The 14169-nt window shown below is 26.9% G+C and overlaps 1 long non-coding RNA gene across 1 annotated transcript; it reads right to left on the bottom strand.

Annotated features, from left to right (window-relative positions):
* Positions 1-8356: 8356 nt before the first annotated feature.
* LOC135929366 (uncharacterized) lies at positions 8357-10159 on the bottom strand. Its single transcript, XR_010572573.1, has 3 exons — positions 10150-10159; positions 8786-8826; positions 8357-8458 (listed from the first exon to the last, which is right to left on the bottom strand). It is a non-coding gene; the product is annotated as an uncharacterized LOC135929366 (long non-coding RNA).
* Between the last annotated feature and the right edge of the window lie 4010 nt (positions 10160-14169).

The following is a 14169-nucleotide window of genomic DNA, read 5'->3' as shown; positions in this document are numbered from 1 at the left end:
ATATTAAAAACTGAATATAATATGTGGGGTAATACGTGGATATTATAATTTATGTTTGAAATTCGAGTCTCATGATTTTATGCTTATACAATAATGTGTAATAAGTTATTACTATTGTATCGAATTGTTTTAAAGATTATTATCAATCACATTTGATTGATAATGAAACAATATTTAAAATTATATTGTCATTTTAATTTATGAACAAAATGAGAAGTTTGATGCATATATTGTATCTTAAAATTATAATTTCTTTTCTATATTATCTAAATTAAATTGCATAACATCTTATTAATATTTTAAAACAATTTTCAATTGCAAAATTTATATTTTCAATATGATCATTTATATTTGTAAAAAGAGTGTTAGAATTATTTCCTTATGAATCTGTCAAATTCGATTCTGTCAAGTCGATAATATATATACAAAATATATAGTAAAACATTAAACTTAAAGGTGGTAAACACTAATAAAAAATATATTATGTTCACGAATATTTTTGAGAAAATTATTAAAAATTTTATTCAACATTATCTATTTGCAGCAAAATAACTACTATTTTGCTATATAAAATTTAGCAATAGATATTCATTCGTCCAGAAATGCGCCACCAGGAGTTGTAGCGTGCACCATGTATATTCACTAGTATAATACATGATGTATACCCGTTTTATTGTAGTGGACGCTACCTCTATGAGTCAACTAGCATATTAAGAAAGAGGGGATCTATTAGTTTTACCTGCAATATAGTGTTAAGCAATTGTAACCAATAGTAATAATAATGTACCTGACGGTTAGATGTTTAAGAGATGAAAAAAAACTGTCTTATGTTAGGTAAGTATATCCTTGCAATATCAGGTTATGTCTATATAGCGGGTTCTATTCCGGAGGCATCCAAGATCCCTGTAATTGTAATCTCAATCCTGAAACCCATTATCCTAAAGAGCTTACTATCGTTTTGTCTGATTTTTTTACTTCATTAATTTTTGTCATTCACTAGAGTCAATAGTGTCCCTATAAATCCTTGTCTGTATTAAGCAAGCGATGCTCAGGATCCTCATTATTTAACACATTTTCATTCCGGAATCGTTATCATTATTATTATTCACGGTTCTAAGATTATCATTGCCTATGCCGAAAAACATAAATTGTCATTCAACCTGGGAGAAGAGGTTGGAAATAATACGGTGCGAGAATAGTCTAATACTTCCACGATTCTTGCTCTAGTTTAGATCATATTTAAGCATGTATTGTAGATGTTCCTTTAATAAACATATGTTTTGTTTGTGTTGTACAATTACATTAATTTCGTTTAGTTTAAGGGGAACGGGAAAAGGCAAAGGGAGAATTTTTATTTTCTCCTATTCGAAATCGCATTACCTCCACCCCTCTCCCCAAACTGATTTAATTTATCTTAAACAATTTCTACTTACATTTTTGAATTAACCTTCTTAATTATTTTACTTTATATATATATATATTAAATATCCTCAAAATATTATTTCAGATTCAAATACACTGCCTTATAGGCTGCCGTATATTTTTAGTTAACATTAATACAAAAGAATTAGTTCTAATTGTATCTTAAACCATTCGCTCTTGCATTGCAACTTTCGTGCATGAAAAAATAAAATTAGGTTGCATACGAAGATGGTCTTGGATTTCAACACTATTATGTAAATAAAAAAGACATGCAAAATTATTATAAAATAATTGTATTGAATACTCCCCAGAATTTATTTTTAAACATTGTAGCCTTATTAACAGCGTCTACATAAGCGGGAGGGGTAGGAACAGTTTGCATCCTATTTTTTTGAGGGGGTAGAGGGTAGGCGGCTTTAATGGGGGTAGGATAAATTTTTTGGGGGGTTATCTATTGAATTTTGAGATGAAATAGGACAATTTATTGCTCTAAAAATTAATAATTTTATTATAGAACTATTATAATACAATTCATCGACCAAATCTATATTGCAAACAATCATACACATAGTTTTCCAAATAAAACTTTCTGCTATTCACAAAATATCGATAGTTGGTTATAGAGATAGATTAATTTAAGTTATCCTTTAAATTCTCTGAAAGAGTATCATCATAATTAAAAAGGTGAAAATAATAATGGGGAAATATCCTCGCCGAAGATGGCGGAATTTATTAGGAGGGGGGGGGGGGGTAGGTAAAGGTTTTTAAAGGGGGTTTGCATCCAGTGAAAATCCTGTCATGTAGACGCTGCTTATTAATAATATTTACGTTACTGGCCAGTATCGAGAGAAGAGAATTTCACCGCGGCACAGCACACAGATGGAATTGATTCCATCTTTATTTGTTTCCGAAAGAGTTTGATATTTTATAAATTCTAATTGAAACAGACAACTGTGAAAATTAAACTTCCTTTGTTTCAAAGTACTGAGGTATCCTATCTTTTAAACGGGTATATAAGGTAAAACACTTCAATACTCCGCCCCACTTCTCGGTTGTAATTGGCCCGCATGCTTCCTAACAACTATGGATCCATGCTCTGCCTCGTGAGAATAAAATCCGTTCCCCTTTAGAGTAGACGCATCCCTCCACCCCGTGTTATACTCATTCCTTATCCACATCGGTTGTCCCACTTGGAATTCTTGTTGCTTTGTATTCTTATCGTGGTCCACGCTCTATCGTTTACTCTCTTTGATCTTTTTTTATCAGATTTGATCTTAACTAATTTGAATTGCTTCTTAAATTTTTTCCCAATAACCTGGCAGGAGATCTCTTAGTAATGCTGGGAACACTCATCCATCGTCTCTTTTGAAGCGTAATATTTCGGTTTTAGTGTACATATGGTATATTCTACCTGTCTATTAGATTTAGAATAGCATTGCGTTACATTTATGAGTTGAATATTTTATTTGCTTACTCCCCCGAAATCAATTGAGATTCATTATCAGACATCAGTTGTCTAGGCGCACATAATCTTACAAAATAACTTTTTAACACCCTTACTAAATTAGTTTGGAATATGAAATCCACTCCTACTAACCAATAAAACGAATCTACAGATCCTTCAAAATCGATATGCAGTTGTTTCCACAGACTTGTGGGATATCCCTAGAGTATAATGGCATTTCAGCAATTTCTGGTTGTGTTGTTTATACTCGATACTGATTAACATGGTTCTCACAAAATCTTAGTATTTACTTCATGATTTCAATTCCTAGATGACCCCCATAGAGGTGCTCTTAACGTAAGACATTTGGAATAACTAATCTCACATCTCATTCTATTATACCGTTATTTATGAATAGCTCATTTCGTTTCCTCGCAAATGATTGTAGTTCTGAATCTGTGTTATTGACAAATCCTGACCAAGCTCTATCTATATAATTTTGTTTACCTCATTTAGAATTTAATCTATATTGGTCTCCTCTTTAAGCTGTTTCATAGACATATCTTCTAGTACTTTGTATTTCCTGCACGTGATTTGCCTCATAATTCGATTTCGATTCCGTTACCTTCATGGGTAGTCTGAATAGTGAATCTGCTAGCACGTTCTCACTTCCTTTTATTATATTATTCCAAGATTATAAATAGCCATTTACCAAGTTTATCTTGATAACCGATTATTCACAATTTTTGTCAGAGCTCGATTTTTCCTTAACAGTATCTCCAAGATTTGTCTAATTTAAATGATTTCTCCATTACAAATATCTATGGAACTTTTACATTCCAAATAAAATGGCCCGCGCTTCCTTATCGATCGCCAAATTATATTTTTCTGTGTCCTATTGTGCATGCATGAAATGAAATTTAACTTATAAATACTATTTAATGACCAAATAAATATAATTAAACAATATATTAATTAATTAACTAATATTTCTAGTATATAACATCTATAAAATAATTCTAATATACCTCGCCCCCCCCCTCCAGAAAATAAATTTATATCATATCTAAAAGAGCATTTGAAATAAAATAATCTTGCCATACAAGAATTAATGCAAGTTAAAGTTAACAGCCCTTTCTAAAATGTTCCATAGGATCAGTTTTTGACCTGGTAAAAGTGGTAGTAGACCATCAGTACTGTAACCATTTTATAAATATTTCGATAGTGTCAATTTCCTTTATATTCCACGCTGGAAAAGTTATAAATTTTTGCCGACTAGATTTTAAATCGGATGAAATGTTTTGGGGCAGTAGAAAAGTACTATAAATAATTTGAGTTTAAAGTTGATAATGACAAACTCAACTATAAAATTATAGTATTAACAATTTTGTTTTGGACAGTATAGATTCTATTAATAATATATTTAATACAAAACCTTTAAAAGTAAGAGTTTTCATTACTACACAAGGAAAAAAATTAAATTATTTTTGGTAAACTATCTTTTCTTATCCAGACTAACAAAATTTGTAAAAAATTTAAATTTTTCTTTCTTGTGGAGTAAGAAGATTGGCATTTTCTAACCCAAAATGCCTTAACATTTTTTTTTACAAACTAAAAAAAATGATCTAATTAAAACAAATGGTTTTTATTACTATTATAATATATATTTTTAATTCAATAGTGTATATAAATGTTCATGTTCATGTTTTAATTTTTTTACCGAATAAAATTAACTTATTATGAAGAAAAAAAAAATTAATTAATTTAAATTTAATTTTAAAAATAATTATTTTAAAAACAATTTTTAATAAATTATTAATTAAAATATATTATTTTTATATAAAAAAAATATAATAATTTCATATTAACACACTATATCTATAATCAATATAAAAAAATATAATTAAGAGAAGGGAAATTTAAAAAAATAAAATAATTTATATTAGGGTATGGTCGGCGGGGCTTAATGCCCCATGTATGGATATGCAATTGAAACGACAGATTTAGATTGATATTCAAAATATTTTTTCTTCTAATAATGCTACAGAAATTTTCAATGCAAAATGGCGGGCTATTAACAAAAAATTCAAAGATGGCCTTTTTGCTTCATTTTTTTTTGAGCATTGAGATGTTGTTTTTATTATCTCTAAGATAAACTTTTCTACCCCATTCAAGTTCATAGAATTGTCTATTTGAATCTTATCTATTATTTCACTTAATACAATATTTAATCGTTATTTCTAATATATAACTTTTTTTCAAGGATCATGCAATTTAGGATACACAGATATTTCTACGGATCCGATGTTTAATTTTCATAGTTATCTAGTTCAAGGAGAATTTATTAAATATCAAAATCTTTCCCAAGAGCATAAAAGGAAAATACAAGTGAAAATTCCAAAGACTTGCTGCGCGGTTGTTGAATACAAATCTGTAGATACTATTTGGAAGGATAATGAAAATATTTTCAATATGATAAAAATGTTTAATGCTTCAGCTAAAAAGTGTGCTTGCTTTTAAAATTAAAAAAAAAAGATAAATTGGGGAACTATATAATATATATATAAGAAACAATATTTTATATTAATGTTTACACTGTTTTATTTTTAAAAAATGTTAAATATTAAAAACTAAATATAATATGTGGAGTAGGTAATACGCGGAAAATTTTATTTATGTTTTTGGTGTAACTTAATCAAGATTAGGAACATATTAATCTCTAGCCCAAGCCTTTTTTGATAATTCATGGGATTCGGCAGAGATATTACTTCCCATATATGACTGTTAAAAAAAATTATGTACCGTTAAGTAAAAAATATGTGGCAGGAAAAGGCAAGTATTTTATTGAAAAATTATCTAAAAACTTGAAATATAACTAGATGAAAAAGTAATTATTTTAAAATAATAGGATTTTTAAATAAATGTTTATTTTTATTATCTCAGATTAAAATATCGTTCTTAGTTATAAATAAAAAATGAGAGATTACGATTTTCAATTATTCTAAAATATGATATATATATATATATAATGAAATAGAATTAGATATAAAATATATAATTAAATAATAAAAAAAATTGATTGTTAATTTTTTTTTGCAACAATATCGTGAATTGAGCCTATTTTTAAAAACGGCTAACTCGATATTTCATCCAGAATAATATTACATAAGCCTGAAGATTTTGCTTATAGAAAGAACAAAGGTTTGGACATCTATTAGTGAAATATCGTGGCTTAGGCAATATTTTTTTGGCTAAAATATTGAGTTAGCCGTTTTTAAAAATTGGCTCAAAACGAGTCTTTTAACAATACTATGACAAATATACAGCTTTCATTGATTATGCACAACCTCTAATATTGTGAACTTTAATACACTTACTATTCTAAATAACATTCTTTATCCCCTAAATATATACCATAATACATAAAACGGTGTTCAAAATAATACGATATATAATGGAGAGACATCCCATAATTAAGTGGGCACTCCACCGCCCTATAGAGAGCCAGTGCAGTGAATTTGCAACTGCTTGTCAGTAATTTACCCTACTGTCAGGGTCTGTTCAATTTAAGAGGACTGACGGTACCTCTATGGATAAGCTAGTATCCACTAATTGATAGTAATATACCCTATTATCAGGGTAAGAAATAAGAAATTTATATATAGTATTAATGTATTATTATAGATATGTATGTATGTATAAAAAAAAGAAATATGTGATGATGGTAAAGGTAATAATTAATAAGTTGAATATCTTAAAATGAGATTGGGTAGTTGTATTTCATAATTATATTTTTTTAAAAAGAACAGGAATAAATAATTAATTTTTCGTTTAAAAGTCATGTTTAGAAAGAAATGAATAGATAAATTTAAGATTTGGAATTTGTTAGGAAAAAGCAGACGATTTGGTATTTGTTAGAAAAAAAAGAAAAAGAAAAGCAGACGATTTTAATTTAATGCTAGGAAAGTATCATGTAGATTGTTATATTATTAATTAAGAGATTATTTATAGTTGGTTTAGTTATTTTTTACGAGATAGTTAAAAATTGATAGGGAGATAAGAATGTATTTTATTTTATAAATTGAGTGATAAGTTAACATGTTTGAGAAGAAGGAAATATAAAGGTGGATTATTTTGATGATTTAAAGGTGTTAAGGAATATATAAATATATAATGTCACTTGATATTAATCATTCAAATGTGTTCCTCTTTTCAAAATATATCCCACGGTATTTATTTTATTTTGGAACACTTTTCCCTCATCAATCATAATCCTAAAATTTAGATACCAAACAATATTTCTGAACCTGATAATATTCTTTTATTTAAAAAAAATGATTGCTTTATTTATTGTCTCTTTATAATTTGCTTAATACCTACTTTTCTTTTATTGTTTATCTTTTATAAAATATACTATACTTAATTTTATACATTTGTTGATTGCATCAAATTCTATATTATGCAATGGCCCATGTCATTCTTGTCTATCTCATAGACGCCACTGTCAATCATAGTTATTTATTGATGATAAAATTTGTAATATTGTGACTCTAATACTCTTCCTACTCTAACATTCCTTTTGCCTCCAGATATTCCCATAATACATATTAGCGTCATTAGCGGGAATGGGGGGGGGGGGGAGCTCAGGGGTTCGAACCCCCTGAAAAATTAGAAGGACCTCTAAAATTTATATAAAAAATTTAAATAAATAATTAGAATAAATTTTTTGCCCGGTTTTGAACCCCGGGTCTGAATCCCGGGTCTGAATCCCGGGTCGGTCTGAGCACATAAAAGGGTCATAAATTATACAACCAAGCAAATTAACAACACTATTTCTGAGACTGTAAAAGCTAATAACACCCATGATAATATTAAAACAATACTATATAAAAACTGGATAACAAAGAAATATGTATCGTATCATATCTAATGAGTGTCGTATCCTTCACTAGAAAACCCAAAATTAAGAGGGAAATTTTCCCATCCCTAAGAAAGCGTATCCAGTGCAGTAGACAGAGTTGGGCAGGTCCTCCGAAAATCTAGATACAGGTACAGATTCTATGTGTAAAAATAAATCTTAGATCTTATTCAAAATATCAAAAAGTTACTTATATCTTTTGTATAATTGGATCTTTAATACAAGATACTTTTAAATTATCATTATAAATTAAATTAGAATAGTTTGTAAAATACACTATTTATTGTTTATTTGTGAAGAACATAACATACGAATATAATAAGATAAGTCTGAATATTTACAATAATTAATAATATATTTAATGAGTTAATTATAATAATCAGGCATTTTAATATTAGTAATAGCTCATTCATAGCATAGATAGGGAAGGGAGACTAATATTTTTAATGGAAGTTGTAATATTATTACAATAGAGTATTTAAAATAGATTCATTATTTTTTAAAATATTATTTGTATTATTGAACTCAGCAACATTTGTTTCACCAAAAGAAAAATAATCATCATTTTCTACATTAGATGTTAAATCTATCGGTGTTATAGTTTGAGCTTGATTCTATACTCTGGTACTACATTTAGGGGTGCTAATCTGATCCATAAACTGTAAATTTTCCAGCTAATTTTGATTGTCATCATATTTAAAATTTGCCGGGAGGAAAAAATAAGGAAATTAATAAAAGATTCTCGAGGGAAATAAAATATAAACTGTAATATGTAAAATTTTAAAAATGAATATTAAGGATATATATATATCTGTATCTTTTGTTGTCAAGAAAATGAAAATGATACAAGATTCTTTTCAGAATAAAGATTCTTAGATACAGATATTAGCAACTTATTAAAAATATCAAAAAGATACCGAGTAAAAGATACAAAAGAATCTTGTATTTTAGATACAAGTATTCGCGGTATAGCCCAACTCTAGCAGTAGATTAGTAATTACCGTTTGTTTTTGGGTTGAAAAACTGAGAATTGAGTATTGATCTAGATAATTTGGTGCATTGATATAACAATTTCATATTTACTTTTATATCTTTTTATTCTCATGATAGAAAAATTTGCACACTATTTAAATGAAGAATTTCATTTTAATATTTCAAAATAATAAATAGAGACTGGGGTTAGTCGAACCAATTTTTACAAAATTGGCTATAGCTATTGTTGTTTTATAGATAATATAAAAAATAATATGTGATTGGATACCTAAAACTATACTCTATAAAGGTGCCTTATAAAAAATCTTAAGAATATAATCATTTTTTTTAAATTTTATTTTTTGTAAAAGTGAAAATTTTGTTCAACAAGCCCCAATAGCTGAGTGAAACCATTTTAAGGGGCTTCCTAAACCATTGGTATTTTAGGCCATAATAAATTGAAATGCATTTTTATTTATTAATAATGATGTGTATAGAATAATTTTATTGTTTTATTGTTCAAAATATCATAAAACTTATAAATTGAAGCTAATTATAAATATAAAAATTGAAACTTAATTTTGATTAATTTAATAAATATTTTTGACATAAAAAAATATGAATCCTAAGGAGAGATTAAGATTTCTTAGCATAAATCCTAAATACCAATCATAAACAGCCATGAAATTGCTTTTTCAAGATTTTGAAATTTTTTTCATTACTAACTGCCATAATTGACGTGTATGGTTTGGCAAACCCCGCTAGCTCTAAATTGACAAATCATGTTTGAAATAATATCTAGATTTGATAAATACTCATAAAACTTACCCAAATTATAGAAGAATCTTTAAACTTTGCAATAAAATTTAATTTACATTTAAATGATTATATATTTTAATAAAAATTAAAATTCTGTCATGTAAAAATCTTTTGAAAATTTCATCAAAATTTTATTTCTTAAATAAAATTTTTAGTAATTAATTATTTCAAAATATATTTTGTCCATAGATGTATAGTAATAAAAACTATAATAAGATAAAATTTTAACCTTCTGGTGTATTTAATTTTACAATGAGATTAAGTGGTTTGCCAAGCCCCGGGGTTTACCTAACCCCAGTCTTCCCTATATTTATTAATGTAGCAAATTATAAAAATAAAAATTATTTTTAAGTTATTGATATTATCCTGTAAAAAAAATAAAAGTAATTATAAAAAATTAATTTTAAACGTTTTAAAAAAATAAAATAAAATAAATCATTTTAAGTTAATAGATACCTTAGATAAGAATTAAAGAAACATATTAATGCTTATTAAAATAAAATAATAAAACTTATCGGATATATTTAAAAATACAAACGACTATTTTTTTTTCGACAGTTAATAATTTACTTACTGTCAGGCTCCATGTAATTACGGAGGGGTTGATGTTAACCTCTTAGATGATTAGGTATAGGTAGAAGGAAATGTAGTGGTAATTAATTACTTCCAATATTGTCAAGAATCAAGAAATACAGTTGTATATGTATATTTTTCATAAGATTAGTTTAAAATTTTGTTTGTTGTATTTCTTTTGTGATGAAAATGATTTCTAAAAGCAGAAGAAATTATGAACATAAAATTAACCTGTGTTTATGTTTGTTATTAGCTTTATTTTTGTAAATTTTTTCTTAAATATTTTTTTTTTATCATTTCACAAAAGCAGACGATCCAGACCGATAACCATATGGCATAAAAAAAAATAAAATAATTTCTTCGCTGGAAAATTAAATAAATATATGAATCACGTGATTAAAAACTTCTCGAATTCAAAATTAAGAACAAATGTCCATCATAGACGTCAATTTACAAACTGAAAAAAAAAATATAAACAAATTAGTCAAGATTTTTTTCTAAGGTGAAGGACTACTCCTCTAAACCCCGCTTTGCTTGCTCGGGCTTCAGTTCCAGCCTTCAATAAAATATTCAGGGATTTTTGGATAAAAATGTATTTAGTTTCTTTTTAATATTTTATACCTATTTATCAGAGTTGTTAAAAGATACTTTTTAAATGGATCTAGATACAGATACATCGTCAAAAATAATATCTAGATACAGATATTTTAACCAAAAATCTATCTAGATACAGATACCACATTTTTATATCAAGATACAGGATCTAGATATAAGTATCTAAATCCTTTAACAACTCTGCTATTTATATATATATCAGAGACCTGCAAGCCCGGCCCTAAGCCCGGCCCGGCCCGGCCCTGGCCGGGCCGTATTTTAAATTTTTTAAATATACCCGGGCCGGGCCGGACCTAAAAAATTTTATCCGGGCCGGGCCGGGCCTAAAAATTTTTTTAAAATATATCCGGGCCGGGCCGTGCCTAAGATTTTTAAACCCGGGCCGGGCCGGGCCGGGCCTTAATATTTTTTATAAAAAATTTTACATTATGAGTTATTGTTTATAAGATTATATTATATTATAGTTATGATTAATATAATATTGGGTGATGGTTAACACTACCTAACACCCACAGATCGATCTAATTATTAATTTCCTGAAAGATACCGGAAAACTCATTTTAAATTACTTAATATATTTTAATATCTAAAATTTCAGTGCTCCCAAATTGTGTTAGAAAACTTAGAAGTTAGACTTAGAACAGTATGTATAATTATTATAAATATATTTTAAATTACTTAATATATGTTATTATCTAGAATTGCAGTGCTTCACTAATCATTATCAAATTTTGTTAGAAAAGTTAGACTTAGAACAGTTGTGTTAGAAGAATAGTTTAGAAGTGGATATATCCCATAAACAGATTTAAGTAATAAAAAATTCTTTTGAATTATTCTCTTTCATATATTAGTTTATAAAATCTATTTCAAATTAGATTGAATCTTTTTGTAAATAATATAAAATTTTAATAACATACTTTTTCTTATAACTATAATATTCAGTTTAAATTTATTATAATAAATAAATATAATAATTTCAATCTACATTATTTAATAAATATTGATATTAGATATTTATAATCAATGTAAGATAATAAATAATTAATTAATATTTATTATCATTAGAATTAGTGATACTCAATCAATCAATTTTAAGCATTCAAGAAGCTAAAGTAAAAATTAATATTAAATATAAATCTTATAATTCATATCTAAATTTTTAGAATATTTCCAAAACAATCAATAAAAGGAATATCATGGCACAAAACACTAAAGATATAATTGACAAAATTAAAAATAATATTTATTCTTTTAAAATATAATAATACTTTAAAATCTGAAATTTGGTCTAAATTCAAAATTATAATAGATAATAATAATAAAAAAAATATTGGCTATGTGCAATGCATAAATTGTTCAAATTTATTATCTTATAATTATAACCATGGTACATCACATTTAAAAAGACATAAATGTGATGGTAAATCTATGAAAATTAATAATTTTTTTTTTACACCTGAAAAACCCACTTATAAATGTAATATGAAATATTTAAAACAAAAATTTATAGATCATTCCTTAACACTTTGCGCAAAAGATATTAGACCTTTCGAAATGATAGCTGGGAATGGGTTTCTTGAATTCAGCCAGGCTCTAGTCGATGTTGGGGCAACATATGGTAAAATAGATATCAACTCATTAATTTCACATCCCACCACTCTATCACGCCACCTTAAAGAAAAATGTAATAAAATAAGAAGCATTTTGGTTGATACTATTGCCCCAGTAATCAAGAATCGATTTATGGCTGCTTCCACTGATATATGGTGCGATGACCATAAAAAGAACTCGTTTATAACAGTTAACATGCACTATATATCAGATGACTGGAAGTTAGTGAAGAGAAACCTATTTACCGCTAAATTTAAAGAAGTGTCTAAGACTAGCCAAGTAGTTAAGGATGAACTATTAAAAAATTTTCATAATTTTAGTTTTAACAATAACGATTTTATTAATATAATTTTTGTTACAGATCAAGGTAAAAATATTATAAAAGCATTGGAGTTAAATGAACGATTAAATTGTTCTTGTCATTTATTAAATACAATTTTAAGAAATTCATTTAACTCCAAATATTTGGAAAGTAATGCCCCATTAATAAAATCAACAATAGATAATACTAAAATATTAGTGGGGCATTTAAAACAAAGTAATAAATGCCAGCATTTAAAAGCCCTTTATCAAGATATAGAAGTCCGCTGGAACTCTAAGTACAATATGCTCAATTCTGTTTATTCTCAAAATGAAGAAATTAAAAAAGTTCTTCTAGAACATGGGGGATCGGAAAAGTATTATATTATAGACTTTCCGATCCTTCAGGATCTAGTCAACATTCTTGAGAATTTTAACAGAGCTATTGTTGAGTTACAGTCGGATTCTTGTACTCTTTTTAAAGTGGTAATATGGTATTATGAACTTCTTGAAGTTTGTAATACCTTTCAAAGCGAAAAAAGAGAAATAAAATTGATATTACTTAATATAAAGCATTTTTTAATTGAAAAATTTGTTTTACACAAGTATCATTTTATTTCTCTTTTTCTCTGTCCCAAATTCAAACAATTACGTATGTTGTCAGGGACAGATCGCAAGATGGCGGAAAACTATATAAAAGATTATATTAAATCACAAGAGGCTCAGGAAGTAAATGAAATACCATCGACCAGTCAAATTACGACTGTTGTTAAACAAACTGAGTCGTTTTATGACAAATGGGGCGATGGTAATTCTGGTAATATCTCAATACCCGATGATGAATATTATAATTATATAAACAAAAAAACAGATGAAATATTTAAGGTGGATAATTTGTTAGAGTGGTGGGCTTCTCATCAAAGCGAATTCCCAATTTTAGCAAAATTGGCAAAACGGGTATTGGCTATTCCTGCTTCAAGTGCAAGCTGTGAGCGGAATTTTTCCACTACTGGAAGAATTCTTGAAGAAAGAAGAAGTAATCTTCAACCTGAAAAGGTAGATATGCTTCTCTTTCTTCATGATAATTTGTGAATTTTTAATATCTTTCTTGAGTATAGGGTTTCGTCAATCATGCTGGTTTTTTACTTTGCAAACTGTCAAATATTTATTGCATTTATTATATTTTACCTTGAGTCATGAAAGTTTTTTATTATTTTTTTTACAATATATTATAAATACAATTATCTTCTTTTGTTAAAAATTTATATTATTAAATAAATTATATTAATTTGTGCAATTTGATTATATTTTCAAAATACTATTTATTATACATGCATTTTTTTAAATAGCGATTTATTTTTACTTTATAAATTAAATAGTAAATTAAATACTATTATATTGTCAAAATATTTTCCATTTTTATAAATTATATATTAGTTTTATTATTTTTAAATGCAATATAAAATATAATATAGTATATGCTCAAAATATTATT

This window comes from Gordionus sp. m RMFG-2023, chromosome 5 (genome assembly GCF_954871325.1).
Source record: "Gordionus sp. m RMFG-2023 chromosome 5, tfGorSpeb1-WG-v2, whole genome shotgun sequence".
In the NCBI taxonomy this organism is placed as follows: Eukaryota; Metazoa; Nematomorpha; class Gordioida; order Chordodea; family Parachordodidae; genus Gordionus; species Gordionus sp. m RMFG-2023.
The sequence above is the reverse complement of the archived record's forward strand: the minus strand, read 5'-3'. Positions and strand labels throughout refer to the sequence as shown.